At 42.4% G+C, this 16,494-nt stretch overlaps 1 long non-coding RNA gene across 1 annotated transcript; it reads right to left on the reverse strand.

Annotated features, from left to right (window-relative positions):
• Positions 1-4,939: 4,939 nt before the first annotated feature.
• Positions 4,940-6,471, reverse strand: LOC118641436. The gene is made up of 3 exons (XR_004961609.1): positions 6,371-6,471; positions 5,923-6,054; positions 4,940-4,993 (listed from the first exon to the last, which is right to left on the reverse strand). It is a non-coding gene; the product is annotated as an uncharacterized LOC118641436 (long non-coding RNA).
• Positions 6,472-16,494: the final 10,023 nt, after the last annotated feature.

Below are 16,494 nucleotides of genomic sequence, written 5' to 3' on the forward strand. Positions count from 1 at the left end.
CCATGTAGTTGGGATGATTGTTTCTGACAGTCCAGCCTACATGCTTGTAGGTTATATAACTAGATTAGGAGCCACCCTTCCCAACCAATTCCAAGGGAATGTGCAGAGAGCTGCTCCAAGTAGCCTGGCTTTAGTAAAACATTCACCCAGAGTGAACACTGTGGATGCTATAACTTTATTTTCCCATCTGTCAAGTACTCAACACAATACCTGGGGGAGAGGGTGTAACTGCCAGTCCCACGGGACATAAGAGTTAGATGACACTTCTCCAAATATCCCAGGCAGATTAAAGCAAGACAGGGCTACACAACTAGTTTGACCAGCTTCCAGAGATCAGAGTGAGAAAGAATTATTTTTGGTATCCTCCAAAAGACCTGGGATGAGCCTATAATAATACTAATAACATTCAGCTCATTTTTTAAAAAAATTGACCCCAAAAAATTACTCCAGAAATCATAATCACCTAGTAAAGTCACAGCAAATAAGTTTTTACCCAGCATGAGAATCATTTTATAAGGTAGTTCTGGCTGAGCTCTAGCATATAAGTCTTTAAGTTGACTTTCCACAGTCACACACACACACACACACACACACACAAACACACAAGCTTGGACAGTGACTGAGCCAGATTAGGATAGGCTGTGCACTAAAATCTCAGTGGCTTAATTCAAAAGCAATTTACTCCTCACTCACATTGGCAGAGACTCCAGGAGTTTTAATCCTGTAACTCTGCTCTTTCAACGTATATCTCCCTGATCTCCAAGGCAAGAAAATAGCAAACTGAGGAAGAGTGCTGATGCTGGAATGCTTCATATGGAAAAGATGCTCACTGACCAGCAAGGGGCTGGGAAATGTGGGGGAGCCAATAGATATTGGGTGAGCAGTGTCTCTACTACAGTGTCCATGAACATGTTCTATGCTTCCAAGGATGTGATTATTAATTTTAAAGATTTAATTTAATTTAATTTTGTTAATTAAAATTAGTAACTTTTATTAATAAATTTATTAATTTTTTTGACTGGACCGAGATCCAACATTGTTCTGAATGTTTCTGAGAAGGTATTCTTTGGATGAGATTACCATTTAAACCAGTGAACTTTGAGTAAAGCAGATTACGCTCCATAGTGCAGGTGGACCTTGCCCAGTCAGTCAAAGGCCTGATAGAATAAAGGCTGACTTTCCTCAAGAAGGAAGGAAATTCTTCAGCTTATGGACTTGAACTGCTGAGCTGCAACTCTTCCCTGAGTCTCCAGCCTAATGGCCTCCTCCATCAAATTTTAGACTCTCCAAGCCTCCACATCACATGAACCAATTTCTTAAAATAAATCTCTATACACACATATACTCACTCACAGACGCTTAATGCTGTTTCTCTGGAGGACTTGACTGATACAAAGATAAGTTTGAAAAATACACTTGCTCAAAGCCTTTTTCATAAGAGGAGAGAGAGTAAGAGCATGTTTTCCCAAAGCTCTCAAGCTGTACTTAGCATGTATTTGGTGCTCAAGATCCTAATACTGGTCTTTTCCTCTCTTGGAGCCGTCTCACCTTCACAACCTGAATGAACCCATGGACACCTGAGGAAGCCAGCACATTACCCCAGCCCATGATTTGGGCACCATTTTTATCACTGGGTTATTTTTTTAACACCCCACAAAAAACAACATTGACCATTGTCTTTTTTTTAATTTTTTATTTATTAATTTGCTTTGTTACAGATGTTCCTCATTTTTCTCCCATTGACACCTTCCTCCCCTTCCCCCCCACTGCATCCCCAGCTTTGTTGTTTATGTTCATTGGTCATGCATACATGCATATAAGTTCTGTGGTTTATCTCTTCCCGTTCCCCCACCCCCTCTTCTGAGGGATGTCAGTCTGTGCCCTACTTCCATGTTTCTCGGTCTACCATATTCCTCAGACTGCTATGTTTTGTATATAAGTGAGATCATGTGGTATTTGTCTTTTTCTGCTTGGCTTGTTTCACTTAGGATAATACTTTCCAGGTCCCTCCATGTCGTCTCAAAGGATAAGAGGTCTTTCTTTCTTACAGCTGCAAAGTATTCCATTCTGTACATGTACCAAAGCTTTTTATCCACTCATTTACTGATGGACACTTGGGCTGTTTCCAGATCTTAGCTATTGTAAATAGTGCTGCTATGAACATAGGTGTACATATATTCTTTCTGATTGGTGTTTCAGGCTTCTTAGGGTATATTCTTAGAAGTGGGATCACTGGGTCAAATGGCAGTTCAATTTTTAACTTTTCGAGGTGACACCATATTGTTTTCCACAGCGGCTGCACCAGCCTGCATTCCCACCAGCAGTGTATTAGAGTCCCCTTTCCTCCACACCCTCACCAACACTTGTTGTTTGATGATTTGTTGATGGCGGCCATTCTGACAGGTGTGAGGTGATACCTCATTGTTGTTTTAATTTGCATCTCTCTGATGATTAGTGATGTTGAGCATTTCTTCATATGTCTCTTGGCCATTTGTATGTCCTGTTTGGAGAGGTGTCTATTTAGGTACTCTGCCCATTTTTTAATTGGGTTCTTTGTCTTCCTTTTGTTGCGTTGTATGAGCACTCTATTTATTTTTGAAATTAACCCTTTATCTGATGTATCATTGGTGATTATGGTCTCCCATATAGTGGGATCCCTTTTCGTTTTGATGGTTGTTTTATTTTCTGTGCAGAAGCTTTTTAGTTTGATGTAGTCCCATGTGTTCATTTTTTCCTTTGTTTCTGTTGCCTTAGGTGATGTATCAGTGAAAATTCTGCTGTGTATGATGTCTGAGATTTTGTTGCCTATATTTTCTTCTAGAATTTTTATGGATTCATAAGTTAATTTAAGATTCAATGCAATCCCCATCAAAATACCAACGACATACTTCACAGACTAGAACAAACACTCCAAAAGTTTATATGGAACCAAAAGAGACCTCGAATAGCCACAGCAATCTTGAAGAAGAAGAAGAAGAAAGTAGGAGGGATCACATTACCAGATTTTAGGTTATACTACAAAGCCCCTGTAATCAAAACAGCCTAGTACTGGCACAAGAACGGGCAGATAGATCAATGGAACAGAATAGAGAACCCAGAAATTGACCCAAGACAATATGCTCAATTAATATTTGACAAAGGTGGCAAGCACATACAGTAGAATCAAGACAGTCTCTTCAATAAATGGTGTTGGGAAAATTGGTCAGCTACCTGCAAAAAAATGAAGCTAGAACACCAACTTATACCATACACAAGAATAAACCCAAAATGAATAAAAGACTTAAATGACCATTGTCTTTTCATTGCCTCTCCTTTTAGCCCTCTCCCACACCTTATTCCTCTGTTTTTATCCCACGAATACAGTTGTTAACCCCATGTGAGTTCCCTAAAATGGGGCTATTTGTCCATTTAACATATGTGCTAACACAACTCTAAGAAAGGACAGTGTTCTACTCTGCTCTTCCGACACAATTCACCACCAAACACCACACCAAAACTAACCCGGGTTTCCTCCTGCAAATAACCCAGCCAAAAATCCTCTAAAATCCAGGAGAAGTAGACTCCAAGAACACAAAAGCTAATGCTGCCGAGACGCAGCATTGTCATCTCCATCAGTTATCAATGCCCTTGCACTGACCCATGGGAACAGATATTGACACCAACTCTCAACACAGCTTTGATTCCTATCCTAGCCTGTTATATGACTCAGTATCCCCATCTGTAACAAAAATAAGAAGACAAAAATTTCCTCCAATTTCTTACAAGGATTAGTATAAGCACTGACAAAACAAGCATTCATTAAGTAGAAAGTGTGTTAACACATATAATATGAAATTGATAAACAAGTTCTGTCTGAGAGAATTAGCACCACAACTAAAGTAGCCTTCCTTCTACCTGCAGCCATTCTCTTCGAAATAAGGAGCCTGGTGTTTTGCATAAGTTGCCTATTGTCCTCTTATGTTATTGCAGCCGAATGTCTTTAGAAATGATTCTGCACCACTGAAAATAAAACCCATGTAGGACCTAGAAGAGCCATGTATAATCACTGGAGCCAAATTCAGGTTTTTTTAAAGAGCTCCTGTAAAACCATCTATAAATAGAAAGGCTTTCCCCTTATTTTTAATTACTTCATTTTAATGAAAACACACTCCATGGGGAAAGGACTGGAAGAGTGCCCTGGGGGCTCACAGCCTGAGTGGCACAGATCAGACCAGGGCCTGCCCTTCCAAAGGGAAGGTTGGCTCCAGCCAAAGGAATCAGTGTAGGGGTGTCACTGCACTCCAGCTGTCTCTGGTGTGTTCTCATTCCAGGTGAGTGAGTCCAAAGCCACTGTTGGAGATTTCCATGGGTGTTTCAAGTCTTTTAAATCTTATAAATATTTCTAGAACTAGAATGAGAATGTAATTTACTCGTATTTAAGTGAATGTGGACCACAAAGCGCTTCTCTGTGAGCTGGAGGAGGCCATTAGATGAAGGCTATAGCTCCCATGTCTGTTTGCAGATGGGGTGATCTGAGAGGAGCGGGGCCAAAGGGGGTCGGGGAGACCTCCTGCTCTACATCCCCTCCCAGGAAGAGAGATCACTCCTGGGAGGATAGTAACCCCACTTCCACCCAGACCCAGGTGAGATGCCGAGGTCCGGGCTGGTCCTGCCTGATGGCCCCAGTGTGCCTATGTGATGCTCTGTGTCCAGGGAAGTCAGACAGGCAGAGGAGTCAGGCCCAAGGAAATCCATTCTGCTTCTTGTGAAATCTTAGTCTTCATGTCCCCAGCCCCAAATGGCTCCATCCCCTAATGGGAAGGTGTGCCCAGGGTTAACCCCAGCCAAACAGACTGGCGAGCTGAAGTGAAGAGCTCCCTGTCTTCCATTTCCTGTCTGTGCCTGAAGAGACCAGGTGATACTCACCCAGGAGCAGAAGGTTGTTACTCTGTCAACTACCAGCTGTACGAGCTCAGACAGATTCTTCAAGCAGTCTGTGCCTCAGTTTCATCATCTATAAAATGGGAATGAAAATTACACCTACCCACTGGGTGATTGTGAGGACTAAGCTAACTAATGTATGGAGCCTAGAATAGCTCCTGGCACATAGTTAAGCTCTATATAAGTATTTAGCTGATATAATTATTGCACATACAAATTAAAATAATCATGATAAGCATAAACCCATAGCATTGATTAATTGCACAGAAACACTATGAATCTGTTCTAATCAATTATGTCCTGTCTGAGAGGAAAGAACAGACACGTCATAAAATACAGAAGTGTAGATATATGTATTCTTGTTTATGCATTTTGAGTGAAATAATTTACGATTGTTATGACTCACTTTATTTGTTCTCAGAATGGCGATTTTATCATTTCTTGTCTCTGGCTCACAAGAAGCAGGTAGCAGGGCCATTCACTGGGATGTGTAATAAAGCAAACCCACTGCGACAAGAAGCAGTGACAGCCTGAGAGTTTCTGCTCTCCTCGTGCCCTGGGCCACAGATCTCAATGAAGAGTACTCCCCTGTTCTCTCCTGGTGGGGGCTACCCTGATGTCACATCAGGACCGCTCTGGGCCCCCAGCACCCCGGCTCAAAATGAGGGTTTGGACCAAATTAACTCTAAAGCCCCACATTGACTTCTAAATTTTGTATTGCAGAGAGAATGTTGGAAAAAGGAAGGGAGGGAGGGAGGGAAGGAGGGAGAGAAGGAAGGAAGGAAGGAAGGAAGGAAGGAAGGAAGGAAGGAAGGAAGGAAGGAAGGAAGGAAGGGAGGGAGGGAGGGAGGGAGGGAGGGAGGGAGGGACAGAGGGAGGGAGGGAGGGAGGGAGGGAGGGGGAAGGGAGGGGAGGGGAGGGAGGGAGGAAAAAGACTCACTAATCCTTATTTCTGTCCCAGGGACAAAAATGGAATCTGAGAAAGAAGACCTGGTTATTTACCTGTGAGTAGAATTTCTTAAATATTGTGGGCTGGCTTCTCCATTGAGCTTTGTCTGTCGTCTGCTTAGATGTCAATGACACAGATGCTCAGGTGCTGTCTGGGCCACACTTCTTTGTATATCAGAAAGGTGTCTGCAGAGGACAAGACTGTCAATAGCCACACTAGTCAGGCGGCTCCTATAAGAATATTTCTAATAAAGAAAGCCAGCTGTTGACATTGCACAGCAGCATGACTCGGGGAAGTTGGGAGAGCCCATCAAATTTAGGAAGGATTCTTCCAATGAATAAGCGGCAACAGGACATGAGACTTACAGGCCAGAAATGTCCCTGCCATGTACCACATTTTGCATCATGGTCAGGGCTGTGGGGAAGTAAGAAGCAAAATATAGTCCCCTTTGGGATAGTGGACAATAATATTATAAAATGTAAAATTCTACTCAAAACCAACCTCAGGTTACTCTTTGATGAAGCAGCTACATCCGGGTGCCCTCCTCAGATTTTTGTTCAGTTGCCCTCCTGTTCCAAGATGAACCATCGCAGGTGTGTGTGCTTCTGTCTGTAAAGCAGTAGGTCAGCACAGTGCTTGGACCTGGCCCTCAGCTGCCACCGCCAGCCTGTGTGGCCTCATGAAGCCAATGAGGGTTCTCATTTCCACAGTGACAGCGTCAGGGTCTTTCTCATGGGTTCATTGTGGTGTTTCACTGAACTGATATTGGAAATTAATCCCAGAGAAACCATGAGTTTCTACCTCATTATTAGTTATTATCATGGTTACCTCTAAAACTCACCCTCTAACCCTCAGGTATGTGGTCTTTGCTCACCTGGGACATGGGGCCACAGTCCGGAGTATGGGGAGTTGAAGTTCTTGGCAGTTTTAGCTAAGACAGTCAGTAATCAAAAAATATTTGTTAAAACAAATAACTTTACTTTCTACTCTTAAATATTTAAATGTTTGTTAGAACACCCTTAAAGGTAAATTAGATTAAAAATGTGATTTTGTCTACAAGTCAGCAAACAACAAACGGCAGGCCAATTCAGCCCCTCGTGTGTTTTGATATGACCCGTAAGCTGAGAATTTTAAAATGGTTCTTAAAAATCAAACCACAATTAGTATTTTGTGACATGTGAAAATTACATGAAATTGAAATGTCAGCATCCATAAATGAAGTTTTATTGGAACTCAGCCACACCCATTCATTTCACCCTAAGGGCAGAGTTGAGCAGCAACACATGTCTCACTCACAAAACAGAAAATATTTACTTTCTAACCCTTTCAAGAAAAGTTGGCTGTCCCCTGATTTTGTTTCCTTTTAACTTGATTCTTAATGTCCTTTTTTTTTTTTTTAACCTCACCCAGGGACATTTTTGCATTTATCTTCAGACAGAGTGAGAGGGAGGAACAGAGAGAGAGAAACATCCATGCGAGAGAGACACACCGAGTGGCCGCCACCCACATGACCCCAAACAGGGCCAGGGACAAACCAAGGTACATGCCCCTAGCAGGAACTGAACCCGGCTCTGCGGGGCGACGCACCAACCGCTGAGCTAAACCGGCCAGGGCTTAATGTCTTTTTATTTGCTTGTGCCAACTGATTTTCAGACTGAAGAACTGAAGGGTGAATGCAAAAGACACAGGTTTGAAAGTGAGAAGATGACAAAGTATTAGTTTTAAAAAGACACTCAGGCAAATGCATGATCCTCACTCATTTAATTTCTAAGGAAACCCGATTTCCAGAGGAAATAAGAAAGGAAACTATTAAAGTATAATTTTTCTGAGAGAAAAAAAAAGACATGGAATAAAAGAGCCTTTTTCCTACCTCCTCATCTGTTCTGCACATATTTTGGGTTTTTAATCTCCCTCATCTGAGATATATATATATATGAAATCTCAGGAAGAAATGTGGTCAAATGTAAAACAAAACATAAAAATGTTCTTTGGCTTTGTTACAGTTTTTTCAAACGCAGCAGTTAGCAGGTTGTTTTATTTTTCTTTTCAGTTTCACTGATAGACAGCCCTCTTCTAACTAACTGGTCTTTTGCTTTTTGTTTTTCAAAACATCTCTTAGAGGAACCACATGTAAGCAAGACAAGCTCTCTAGCTTCTGCTGATTTACTTAAAAATAAACACCAAGCCTGTGTTTTTATACACTGTTTTCCATGAAGTGTTAGTTTTTATCATTGTAGACTTCTAGGGCTCTAAAAAAAATGAGAAGCCACATTCCCTATCCCAAGCCTCTGAGAGCTAGCCTGCATCTCAGTTTCTTCTGTGGTTGGGGACGCAGAAGCCTTCCCATGCCAGGTGACACACCTCCTACAATAAACAGGAGGGAAAGGTGACCTAGCAGACCCTGTCTCAGGTTGTCAGTTAACACCAAGAGACTCAGCTGGAGCAATTATTTCAGTGGTGGTAAAGTTACCATTGTAATTAGCTAGTTACTAATAATAGAAAAGGAGCAAAAGGGAGGCCAAACATTACAGGCACGGCCATTTAGGCAGCTTCACCAGGAAGCTGCAATTTCACACGCCCCAAAGAACTGCCGGTCCATTCCTTGCAGACCCCTGGGGGAAGGGGGTCAAGCAAAAGGAAGATAGACACGTGCATAGTGAAGTAGGGGTGACTTTGGGAAGGTACCTATCAGTCGAACTTGGAACAAAGATAATTAGCTAGAGGGGGTAAAGCAACTGGAAGCCTGAAAAATCTTAGAAGGTTAAAATCCCCAGACAAAAGAATTCTCTCTCTTGTTCCTCTGGTTTTGCTCCTACTTCCTTGCATGTGCCCATGTGCCCTCCATAACCATGTGTTCCAGAAAGCCGCATGAACCATGGCCATGTGAACCACACACAGTGGACTGACGGACTGCAGCTGGGAACGCAAGCTAAGCAACCTGATGCTGGATTGGACTGTGCAAATATGGAACAGAAACTTTGGGCAACTTCTTTAATCCCAGCTCAGCTGAGGACACGGTTTCTTCCACGGCGGAATGAAGGGAGAAGGGAACTTGGATATTCAGGGATTTAATTCCATTCAAATAAATGCCACTTATTCTCCCATGTGAGTCTCAGAAAATTCCTTTTCTGGTGACATTGCAAGAAGCCCACTTCACCCCCAACAGGTGGGGACATGAAGAGCTCCCAACCAGTAACAGTAATGCTGCAATATTTCCTCTTGTGGAAAAGACTCTTTGGTAGCCCCGAGAAGATTTTGTCAAATGCCATTGTGTTGAATGATGTCTTGAGGCTTTGACATGATATAGAACCAACTATGGACAAGTCTCTCACCCAGAGTACCTGTAAGAGGGATGTGTTATCAGAGGGAAGTTTATCATCCTCCTAATGGCCCTTGGAAATAAAACTCAGAAGCAACGAAGACCTCCCTTGGCACATTCTGGAGTCAACACCCCCCCTTTCCTGGGCCACCTGTCCTCTTTGGCACTGGCTCTCCAACACCTACCTCTCCACCTGCATGATTTTCTGTTATTTCAGAGACTTACCCTGAAACCCTTTCAAGTCTGTCGCTGGAAGGAGTAACCTTCAGTTATATGCAAAATTCAATTAAGGGAATCCTCTCAGTGAATGAAGGAGACCTCTCGTGTGCCCAGAGTTAATCAGTACCAATTTACAACTTCATGTTATTTGTAGGAGAGAATAAATTTGAGCTGAAGTGGTAATAGAAAGGAATAACTTCACCTTCTCCAGAAACAGTGCCCTTGAAGGACAGCTTCAGCATCCTGGATGATTACCAGCCCAGAGGGTCCAGAGGGGACAGAACCCCACACCTCAGTTTCCAGGTCTCCAGAGGGGTGAGCTGAAGGAGATGGAGCAGGAGCAGTAATGAGCCCAGGGAGTAGCCAGCTACCTCTAAGACAACTTCCTGTGAAGAAAAGAAAGAGTCAAAGCCCACATGTGCTCAGAAAGCCATGTTGAGTGTTCATTTCCAAAGGACAGGACATGAGCAGCTCAGGAGGCAGGGTCACAAGGCAGTGGGATAATGTACACAGTAAGAGGCCACAGGAGCATGGGATGCCCTGGGGGATTGGCAGGTGCCTGGGGTCAGGGACTGCTTCCATCTAGGAGGTAAAACCATGGCCAAACCCCCATGGGGATCGGTCTCAGGCTCTTCTCACAGCACAGAACTAGATTGAGAGGCAAAGAAGATAAGAACAGTCTAGTTTTTCCAACTGAAGCAATGTTGTTTGTGAGGAAAAGGAAGCTCATACTGTCAAGTCTCCTGAGGCTTCCATTTAACCTGGAAACACCAGTTACCAATGGCACGGCATCCAGGTTGAGTGATTTCAGGCTCACACTGGTAAGTAGGTTGGAGCTGCAGATACACGTCCTGCCTGATCATTTATGTCCAAGGACTCAAACGCTAGTGGGGCAAGGAGCACGGAGTTCTGTTCTGGGCATCACACTTTAAACCTGATCAAATCCAATTCACAGGAGACCATTGGATCAAGGTATCACACAGAACAAAATACAAGTCTCTCCCCTCAATGTTGCTCCAAATTTCTCAAAATGACAATGGAAAAACATGTTTAAAAACAGAACAAATCCATTAGGTCTGTGACATGAGAAAGAAGTGCAGCTTCAGTGTTGAGACCACTAAGATATTTTTTAGGTTGTTTTTGTATCAGCTCACTTTAATTACCCCAGGACAAAACTTAATAACTTGAAAAAGAGTACTTACAATTTTAAAAAATAATAAAACCTGAAATATATAGCATTATGTTAGCAGTCGAATGGCAATAAAATTGATATTTAAGACTGAAAAAATGGATCAATGTTATCTTGTAGCAAGATATTTGATAAAAATCTTGGCTTTTATTTATTGGAAGGCAGACCACATGCCAGTGGATCTTGGTTCTAGAGAAGAAGATGAACAATGAATGTTAGTCGAGTGTACTGGCCATAGCTTCTCTTGTAAAGCACTTCTAAGAAGGAGATGAGTGCAGAAAAGGAGGGGCTAGTGAGCTAGCAGTAATAATAGGGAACAGGAGTCAAGAAATTCTCAGCCTTGCATAGTTGGAATGGAAAGAATTTGGCTTAAAATCACGGCTCAGATGAAGGTGAACCAGTTTGTATCAATCATTCAACAACAAGAAATAAAACTTCCTGGTGTTAAAGTACTGAAATGCTGGGGCTGTTTGTTACAGCAGCTAGCACAAATTCCCCAAGACAATATTCTATGTGCTAGTCACAAGCAACTGGAAAGTATAATTGGGGAAAGAAGGTCCAAGTCACAAGAGAAAAAAAACTGAGATATGCATCTACTAAAAAATGTGCAAGAACTATTAAAATATCTGTAAAAGTTACAGAATATCTCAAGAAAATACATAACAGCCAGTCTTTGCAGTCATTCTCACCTGTCACCACATAACCAAGCTATAGTGGGATGGTGGCGACCCCTAGAGGCTCATAAAGGAAACTGTTAAATTTAAACTCCAACATCTCTAGGCTTAGAAGATTCATGAATCATGGTTAGACTCATGAATGGACAGGTTATTCTTTCTATTCTGGTACTGTTCACACCACGGTATTTCCACTTAAGGTGGTCATTTTCTCACACTTTAATAGTAAATGCCTTCCTTTTTCTGTTCTAGTGTCCTTGTCTAAGGAGAATAATTTTTCCTTTCATTTCTACTTACTCTAATTATGCTTAGAAACTGTATCAATGTAACCAAAATGGAGACTTTTGACATTAAATCAAACAGCATCACTCACTGTTAGCCCTTGATTCACCCTAAAGGCTCCTTCCCAGGAAATTCACAAATTCCATTTTTTTAAGCACCAGGATTCTGGCTTTTAAAAAAGCTATTATATTGTTGATGGCCTCTTTTGTTTATGTATTAGCTCCTTATTAGTTATTGTAAGTGTAGTATTTCACTACTTTGTGTAATAGTCAGAATAGGATAGGTTATGCTGTAGTACCAAACTAATCTAGAAATTTCAGTGGTTATGTATATAAGGGTTAATTTATCTCCTTCACGAAGTCTTCTGTGAATTCATCACTTTTTAGGGACTCCTACTTCTACTTCCAAACAGTGGCTCAGGGGCCCAGGGCAATCGTTTCTCAAAGCCACGTCATCTGGGTTCCATGGGGTCCAGCTCACCGCCTCAGTAGAAGAGTGTAGGGTCATGTACCCTCTCTTAAGTGCTTAAAAGGTCCAGAAATGATGCTTATGTTCTTGGCCCACTTGTCACATAGCCCTATCTAAACCCAAGGGGCTGGGGAAATTGAGTGTCATAGGGATATTCACAGAGCAGTAAATACCTCGCCACAAAATATATTTCAAAAATATTTTAAGTTTGATGTTGTTGAGGAAGGAGTGGGTCTAACCCAGAATTTCAACCCCACCTATACCACTCTCCATGAGAAAATGCAATCTTAATCATTTATAAACTGCTGTATTGCTTTAATAAATACAAAAAGAGAAGGAGAAAGCAGCTTACTTCTAAATAAACTTCTGGAGGAATAATATTAGCAAGGTACCACTGCTGAGATAAAGAGAGCGGCTCAGCTATCTGAAGCAAGGTATGACGAAGAAGAAAAATAACAGACAGTAATAAGCCACCAGGCAAGCATTGCAATAATTTTTCATGGAGCATAAACAATGTAACACATTTATGAACAGAAGGAGAAAAATTACCTAGAGCTAAGAGTCTGATGGCTCAGCCACTTTTAGCCTTGGTGGAGAAATAGCACCTCCCAGTGATGCTTTTTCATGTATTTTGAATTCCCTCCCAGGCACAAGAGTTCCTGTCTTGTATCTTGGCTTAGTTTCCTGGGTTGAACTCCAATATGTTTCTGGGCATTTTAAATTGCTTCCAAAGGAACTGAACCATGATCTTATATAATCGGCTATCACAGATGATAGTCAAGTAACTTTTGGAGCCAGCCAGTGCCACTAAAAAAGATGCATTGAAACAACATAACAATCCTTACTGTTGAGATAAGGGAGGCAGCAAAACAGGGCAGAAGAGAGAAAGTAGGTGATGCGTGATTAAGAAACATGATTTGTGACTTCCGGTCAAGATGGCAGGTAGGTAAACGCGGTATTGCATCTTCCCACAACCACCTCAAAGTTACAACTAAACTACAGAACAACCATCATTCAAAACCACCTGATATCAAGCTGAATGGAAGTCCTGCAACTATGGAATTAAAGAAGAAGCTGCATCAAGACTGGTAGAAGGGGCAGAGGCACGACGGGCTGGTCCCACACCCACATGTGGCAGATAAAAATCAGGAGGACACCTCGGCTGGGAAGGTCCTCCCAGAGGATTTAGGGGTCCCTGTTCCACACCAGATGCCCCATTCAGGGTTCCAGTGCCAGGAAGAGAAGTCCCCATAACTTCTGGCTGGAAAAACCAGCGGAAACTGAGGCTTAGGGAAGCTGACACGCTGGAGCCCTTAAAGGGCCTGCGCACAGACTTATCGGACTCACTCGCTCTAAGCTTGGAGGGGAGGCAGCTCAAGGGGTGCCAGAGACATACAGGGAAGAACTGAGCTGTTTGGCAGTGGAGCCAAAGCTGGAGAGGGGACTTTCTCTGGGACAAACGTGCTGTCAGAGGCCTTTGTTCCTTTGGCGAGCCCTTCCCTGAAGCGGCAGACAGTCACCATATCTGGGACTCCAGCAACCTGGCTCACACTGGTAGCCCCACCCTGGTGATTCTCTGAGGCCCCACCCCACCCAACTTTCAGGTCCACCCCAGTTGTTGCCAGTTGCTTAACCATAGGATTGACCTGTCTTGGATCCTGCTTCAGGTTTTCCTAAATTCTTTCAAACAAGCAGGATGAGCCCCATACTTCTCGTTAGGTAATACACAGAAACAAACACAGGGAGGCAGCCAAAATGAGGAGACAAAGAAACAGGTCCCAAATGAAAGAACAGAACAGAACCCCAAGAAAAGAACTAAGTGAAATGGAGATAAGCAACCTAACAGATGCTGAGTTCAAAACACTGCTTGTAAGGATGCTCAAAGAACTTAGTGAGGGCCTCAAGAGCAAAAAAAAAAGGGCCAGTCAGAAATTATGGATGCACAGTCAGAAATGAAGGAGGCATTAACTGAAATAAAGAATAATTTACACAGATTCAATGGTAGAGTACGTAAATCCAAGAAGCAAATAATTGATTTGGAATATAAGGAAGCAAAAAATACCCAATCAGAACAGCAAAAAGAAAAAAGAATCCAAAAAACTGAGGATAGTGTAAGGAGGCTCTGGGACAACTTCAAACGTACCAACATTTGCATCTTGGGAGTGCCAGAAGGAGAAGAGAGAGAACAAGAAATTGAAAACCGGTTTGAAACAATAATGGCAGAAAACTTTCCTAACTTGGTGAAGGAAAGAGACATACAAGTCCAGGAGGCACAGAGAGTCCCAAACAAGATGAACCCTAAGAGGCCCACACCAACACACATCATCATCAAAATGCAAAAGGTTCAAGACAAAGAAAGTATCTTAAAAGCAACAAGAGAAAAGCAGTTAGTTACCTACAAGGGAGTTCCCATTAGGCTATCAGCTGATTTCTCAAAAGAAACTTTGCAGGCCAGAAGGGAGTGGCAAGAAATATTCAGAGTGACAAAAAGCAAGAACCTACAACCAAGATTACCCTATCCTGCAAAGTTGTTATTTAGAATCGATGGCCATATAAAGAGTTTTCCAGACAAGAAAAAGTTAAAGGAGGAGATTCCAAAACGGCGATGGAGTGAATGGAAGCTACACATACCGTCTCCCAGAATCAAACTGGAATTACAACTATAACACAGACAAATCAACAGGAAAAGGCAACAGAAAAGCAGCTTGCAAGGACCATATAACCTGGGACACTAACTCGATCCTGGTAGGATGGCAAAGGCACGAGATGGGGGCTGGGAGCACACAGACAGCATCTGCCTTACCTGGGAGCAGCGCCCTGGGATAACACTCCCAAGCAGACAGCGCAGAGCCGGGACAGAGGCTAAAAAAGCTACAACCCACTCACCTTGGGCTCTGGCAGAGGGAGGGCAGACTGGATTGGAACTGTGTGGGGACACTCAGGATTTGGAGGGCACACAGACCTTTTGCTGAGTTGCTGCCATGCAGGATGGTGGCCATCTTACTCCTTCCCAGGGCTCAGGGGAGAGACACCAGCCCCTCCCTCGAAGATTCAACTCAACCCTGTGGGCCAATGAAATGCTAACTGAGGCTCATTAACAACCAGCATCTGCCCCACCCTCGTGAAATCCCCTTATGCTGAGCACCTGAGGGAGTTTTTCAATCAACTGACAACCCAAAACTCATCAAGTAACCTCAACTGCTAGCCTCCAGGCAAAAAGCTAGAGGATAACAGTCCCTGTCCTGGGCTAGCAACTTTAACCAGGAAAGTAAGACTTGACAGTGGTATTTAGCATGGGTCCACCCTCGCTCAGCTGAAACCAGGAGAGGGAGCCACAAACAGCAGAACACCAACACCCACAGGGAAAACTTGACAGACTCCAAAGCCCACTGTGATAGCCAAAATGGTGAAACACAGAAACAGAAGCCAAATTAAAGAACAAGAGACCTCCACCGAACATGAGATCAATGTGGAGCAGTTAGGCAAGTTAACAGAGCTAGAATTCAGAGCCATGATCTTGAGGAAGCTCAACAGGATGAGTAAGGACATAGAGACACTGAAAATAAGCCAATTGGAAATTAAAAACCACCAAGAAGAGTTTAAAAAAATAACATATTAGAAATGAAAAACACATTGGAAGGTCTAAACAGCAGAGTAGAGGAAGTTGAGGAGCGGATCAGTGAATTAGAAAACAGGGTAGAAAAAATCAACCAATCAGAAAACGAAAAGGAAAAAACAATTAAAAAATAGGAAGACAGTTTGAGAACTGTGGGACAACTGGAAACATAATAATATTCACATCATAAAAGTCCCCGAAGAAAATGAGCAAGGGTTAGAGAATATATTCAAAGAAATAGTGACAGAAAACTTCCCTATTTGGTGAAGGAAAAAGGCGTTCAAGTTCAAGAAGCACAGAGAGTCCCAAGTAAGAAGAACAGAAACAGGCCCACACCAAGACACATAGTAATTAAAATGCCAAAAATTAAAGACAAAGAGAGAATCCTAAAAGCAGCAAGAGAGAAGCCACAGGTTACCTACAAAGGAAACCCCATAAGGCTCTCAGCTGACTTCTCACAAGAAACACTACAGGCCAGAAGTTAATGGCATGAAGTAATCAAGGTCATGAAAAACAAGGATCTGAATCCAAGACTACTCTACCCAGCAAGGCTATCATTCAAAATGGAAGGTCAAATAGAGAGCTTCCCAGACAAAAAAAAAAGGCTAAAGGAATATGTTAGCACCAAACCAGCATTGTAAGAAATGTTAAAAGGACTACTGTAATTAGTAGAAGAAATAGAAAGTAAAATATAACCACACAAAACAAAAATGGAAATAAACAAGTACATATCAATAATCACCTTAAATGTAAATGGACTGAATGCTCCGATAAAAAGACACAGAGTAGCTGATTGGATAAAAAAGCATGATTCATCTATATTTTGTATTCAAGAGACCCACTTCACAAAAAAAGACT

Source organism: Molossus molossus, unplaced genomic scaffold (genome assembly GCF_014108415.1).
Source record: "Molossus molossus isolate mMolMol1 unplaced genomic scaffold, mMolMol1.p scaffold_m16_p_3, whole genome shotgun sequence".
NCBI classification, from domain to species: Eukaryota; Metazoa; Chordata; class Mammalia; order Chiroptera; family Molossidae; genus Molossus; species Molossus molossus.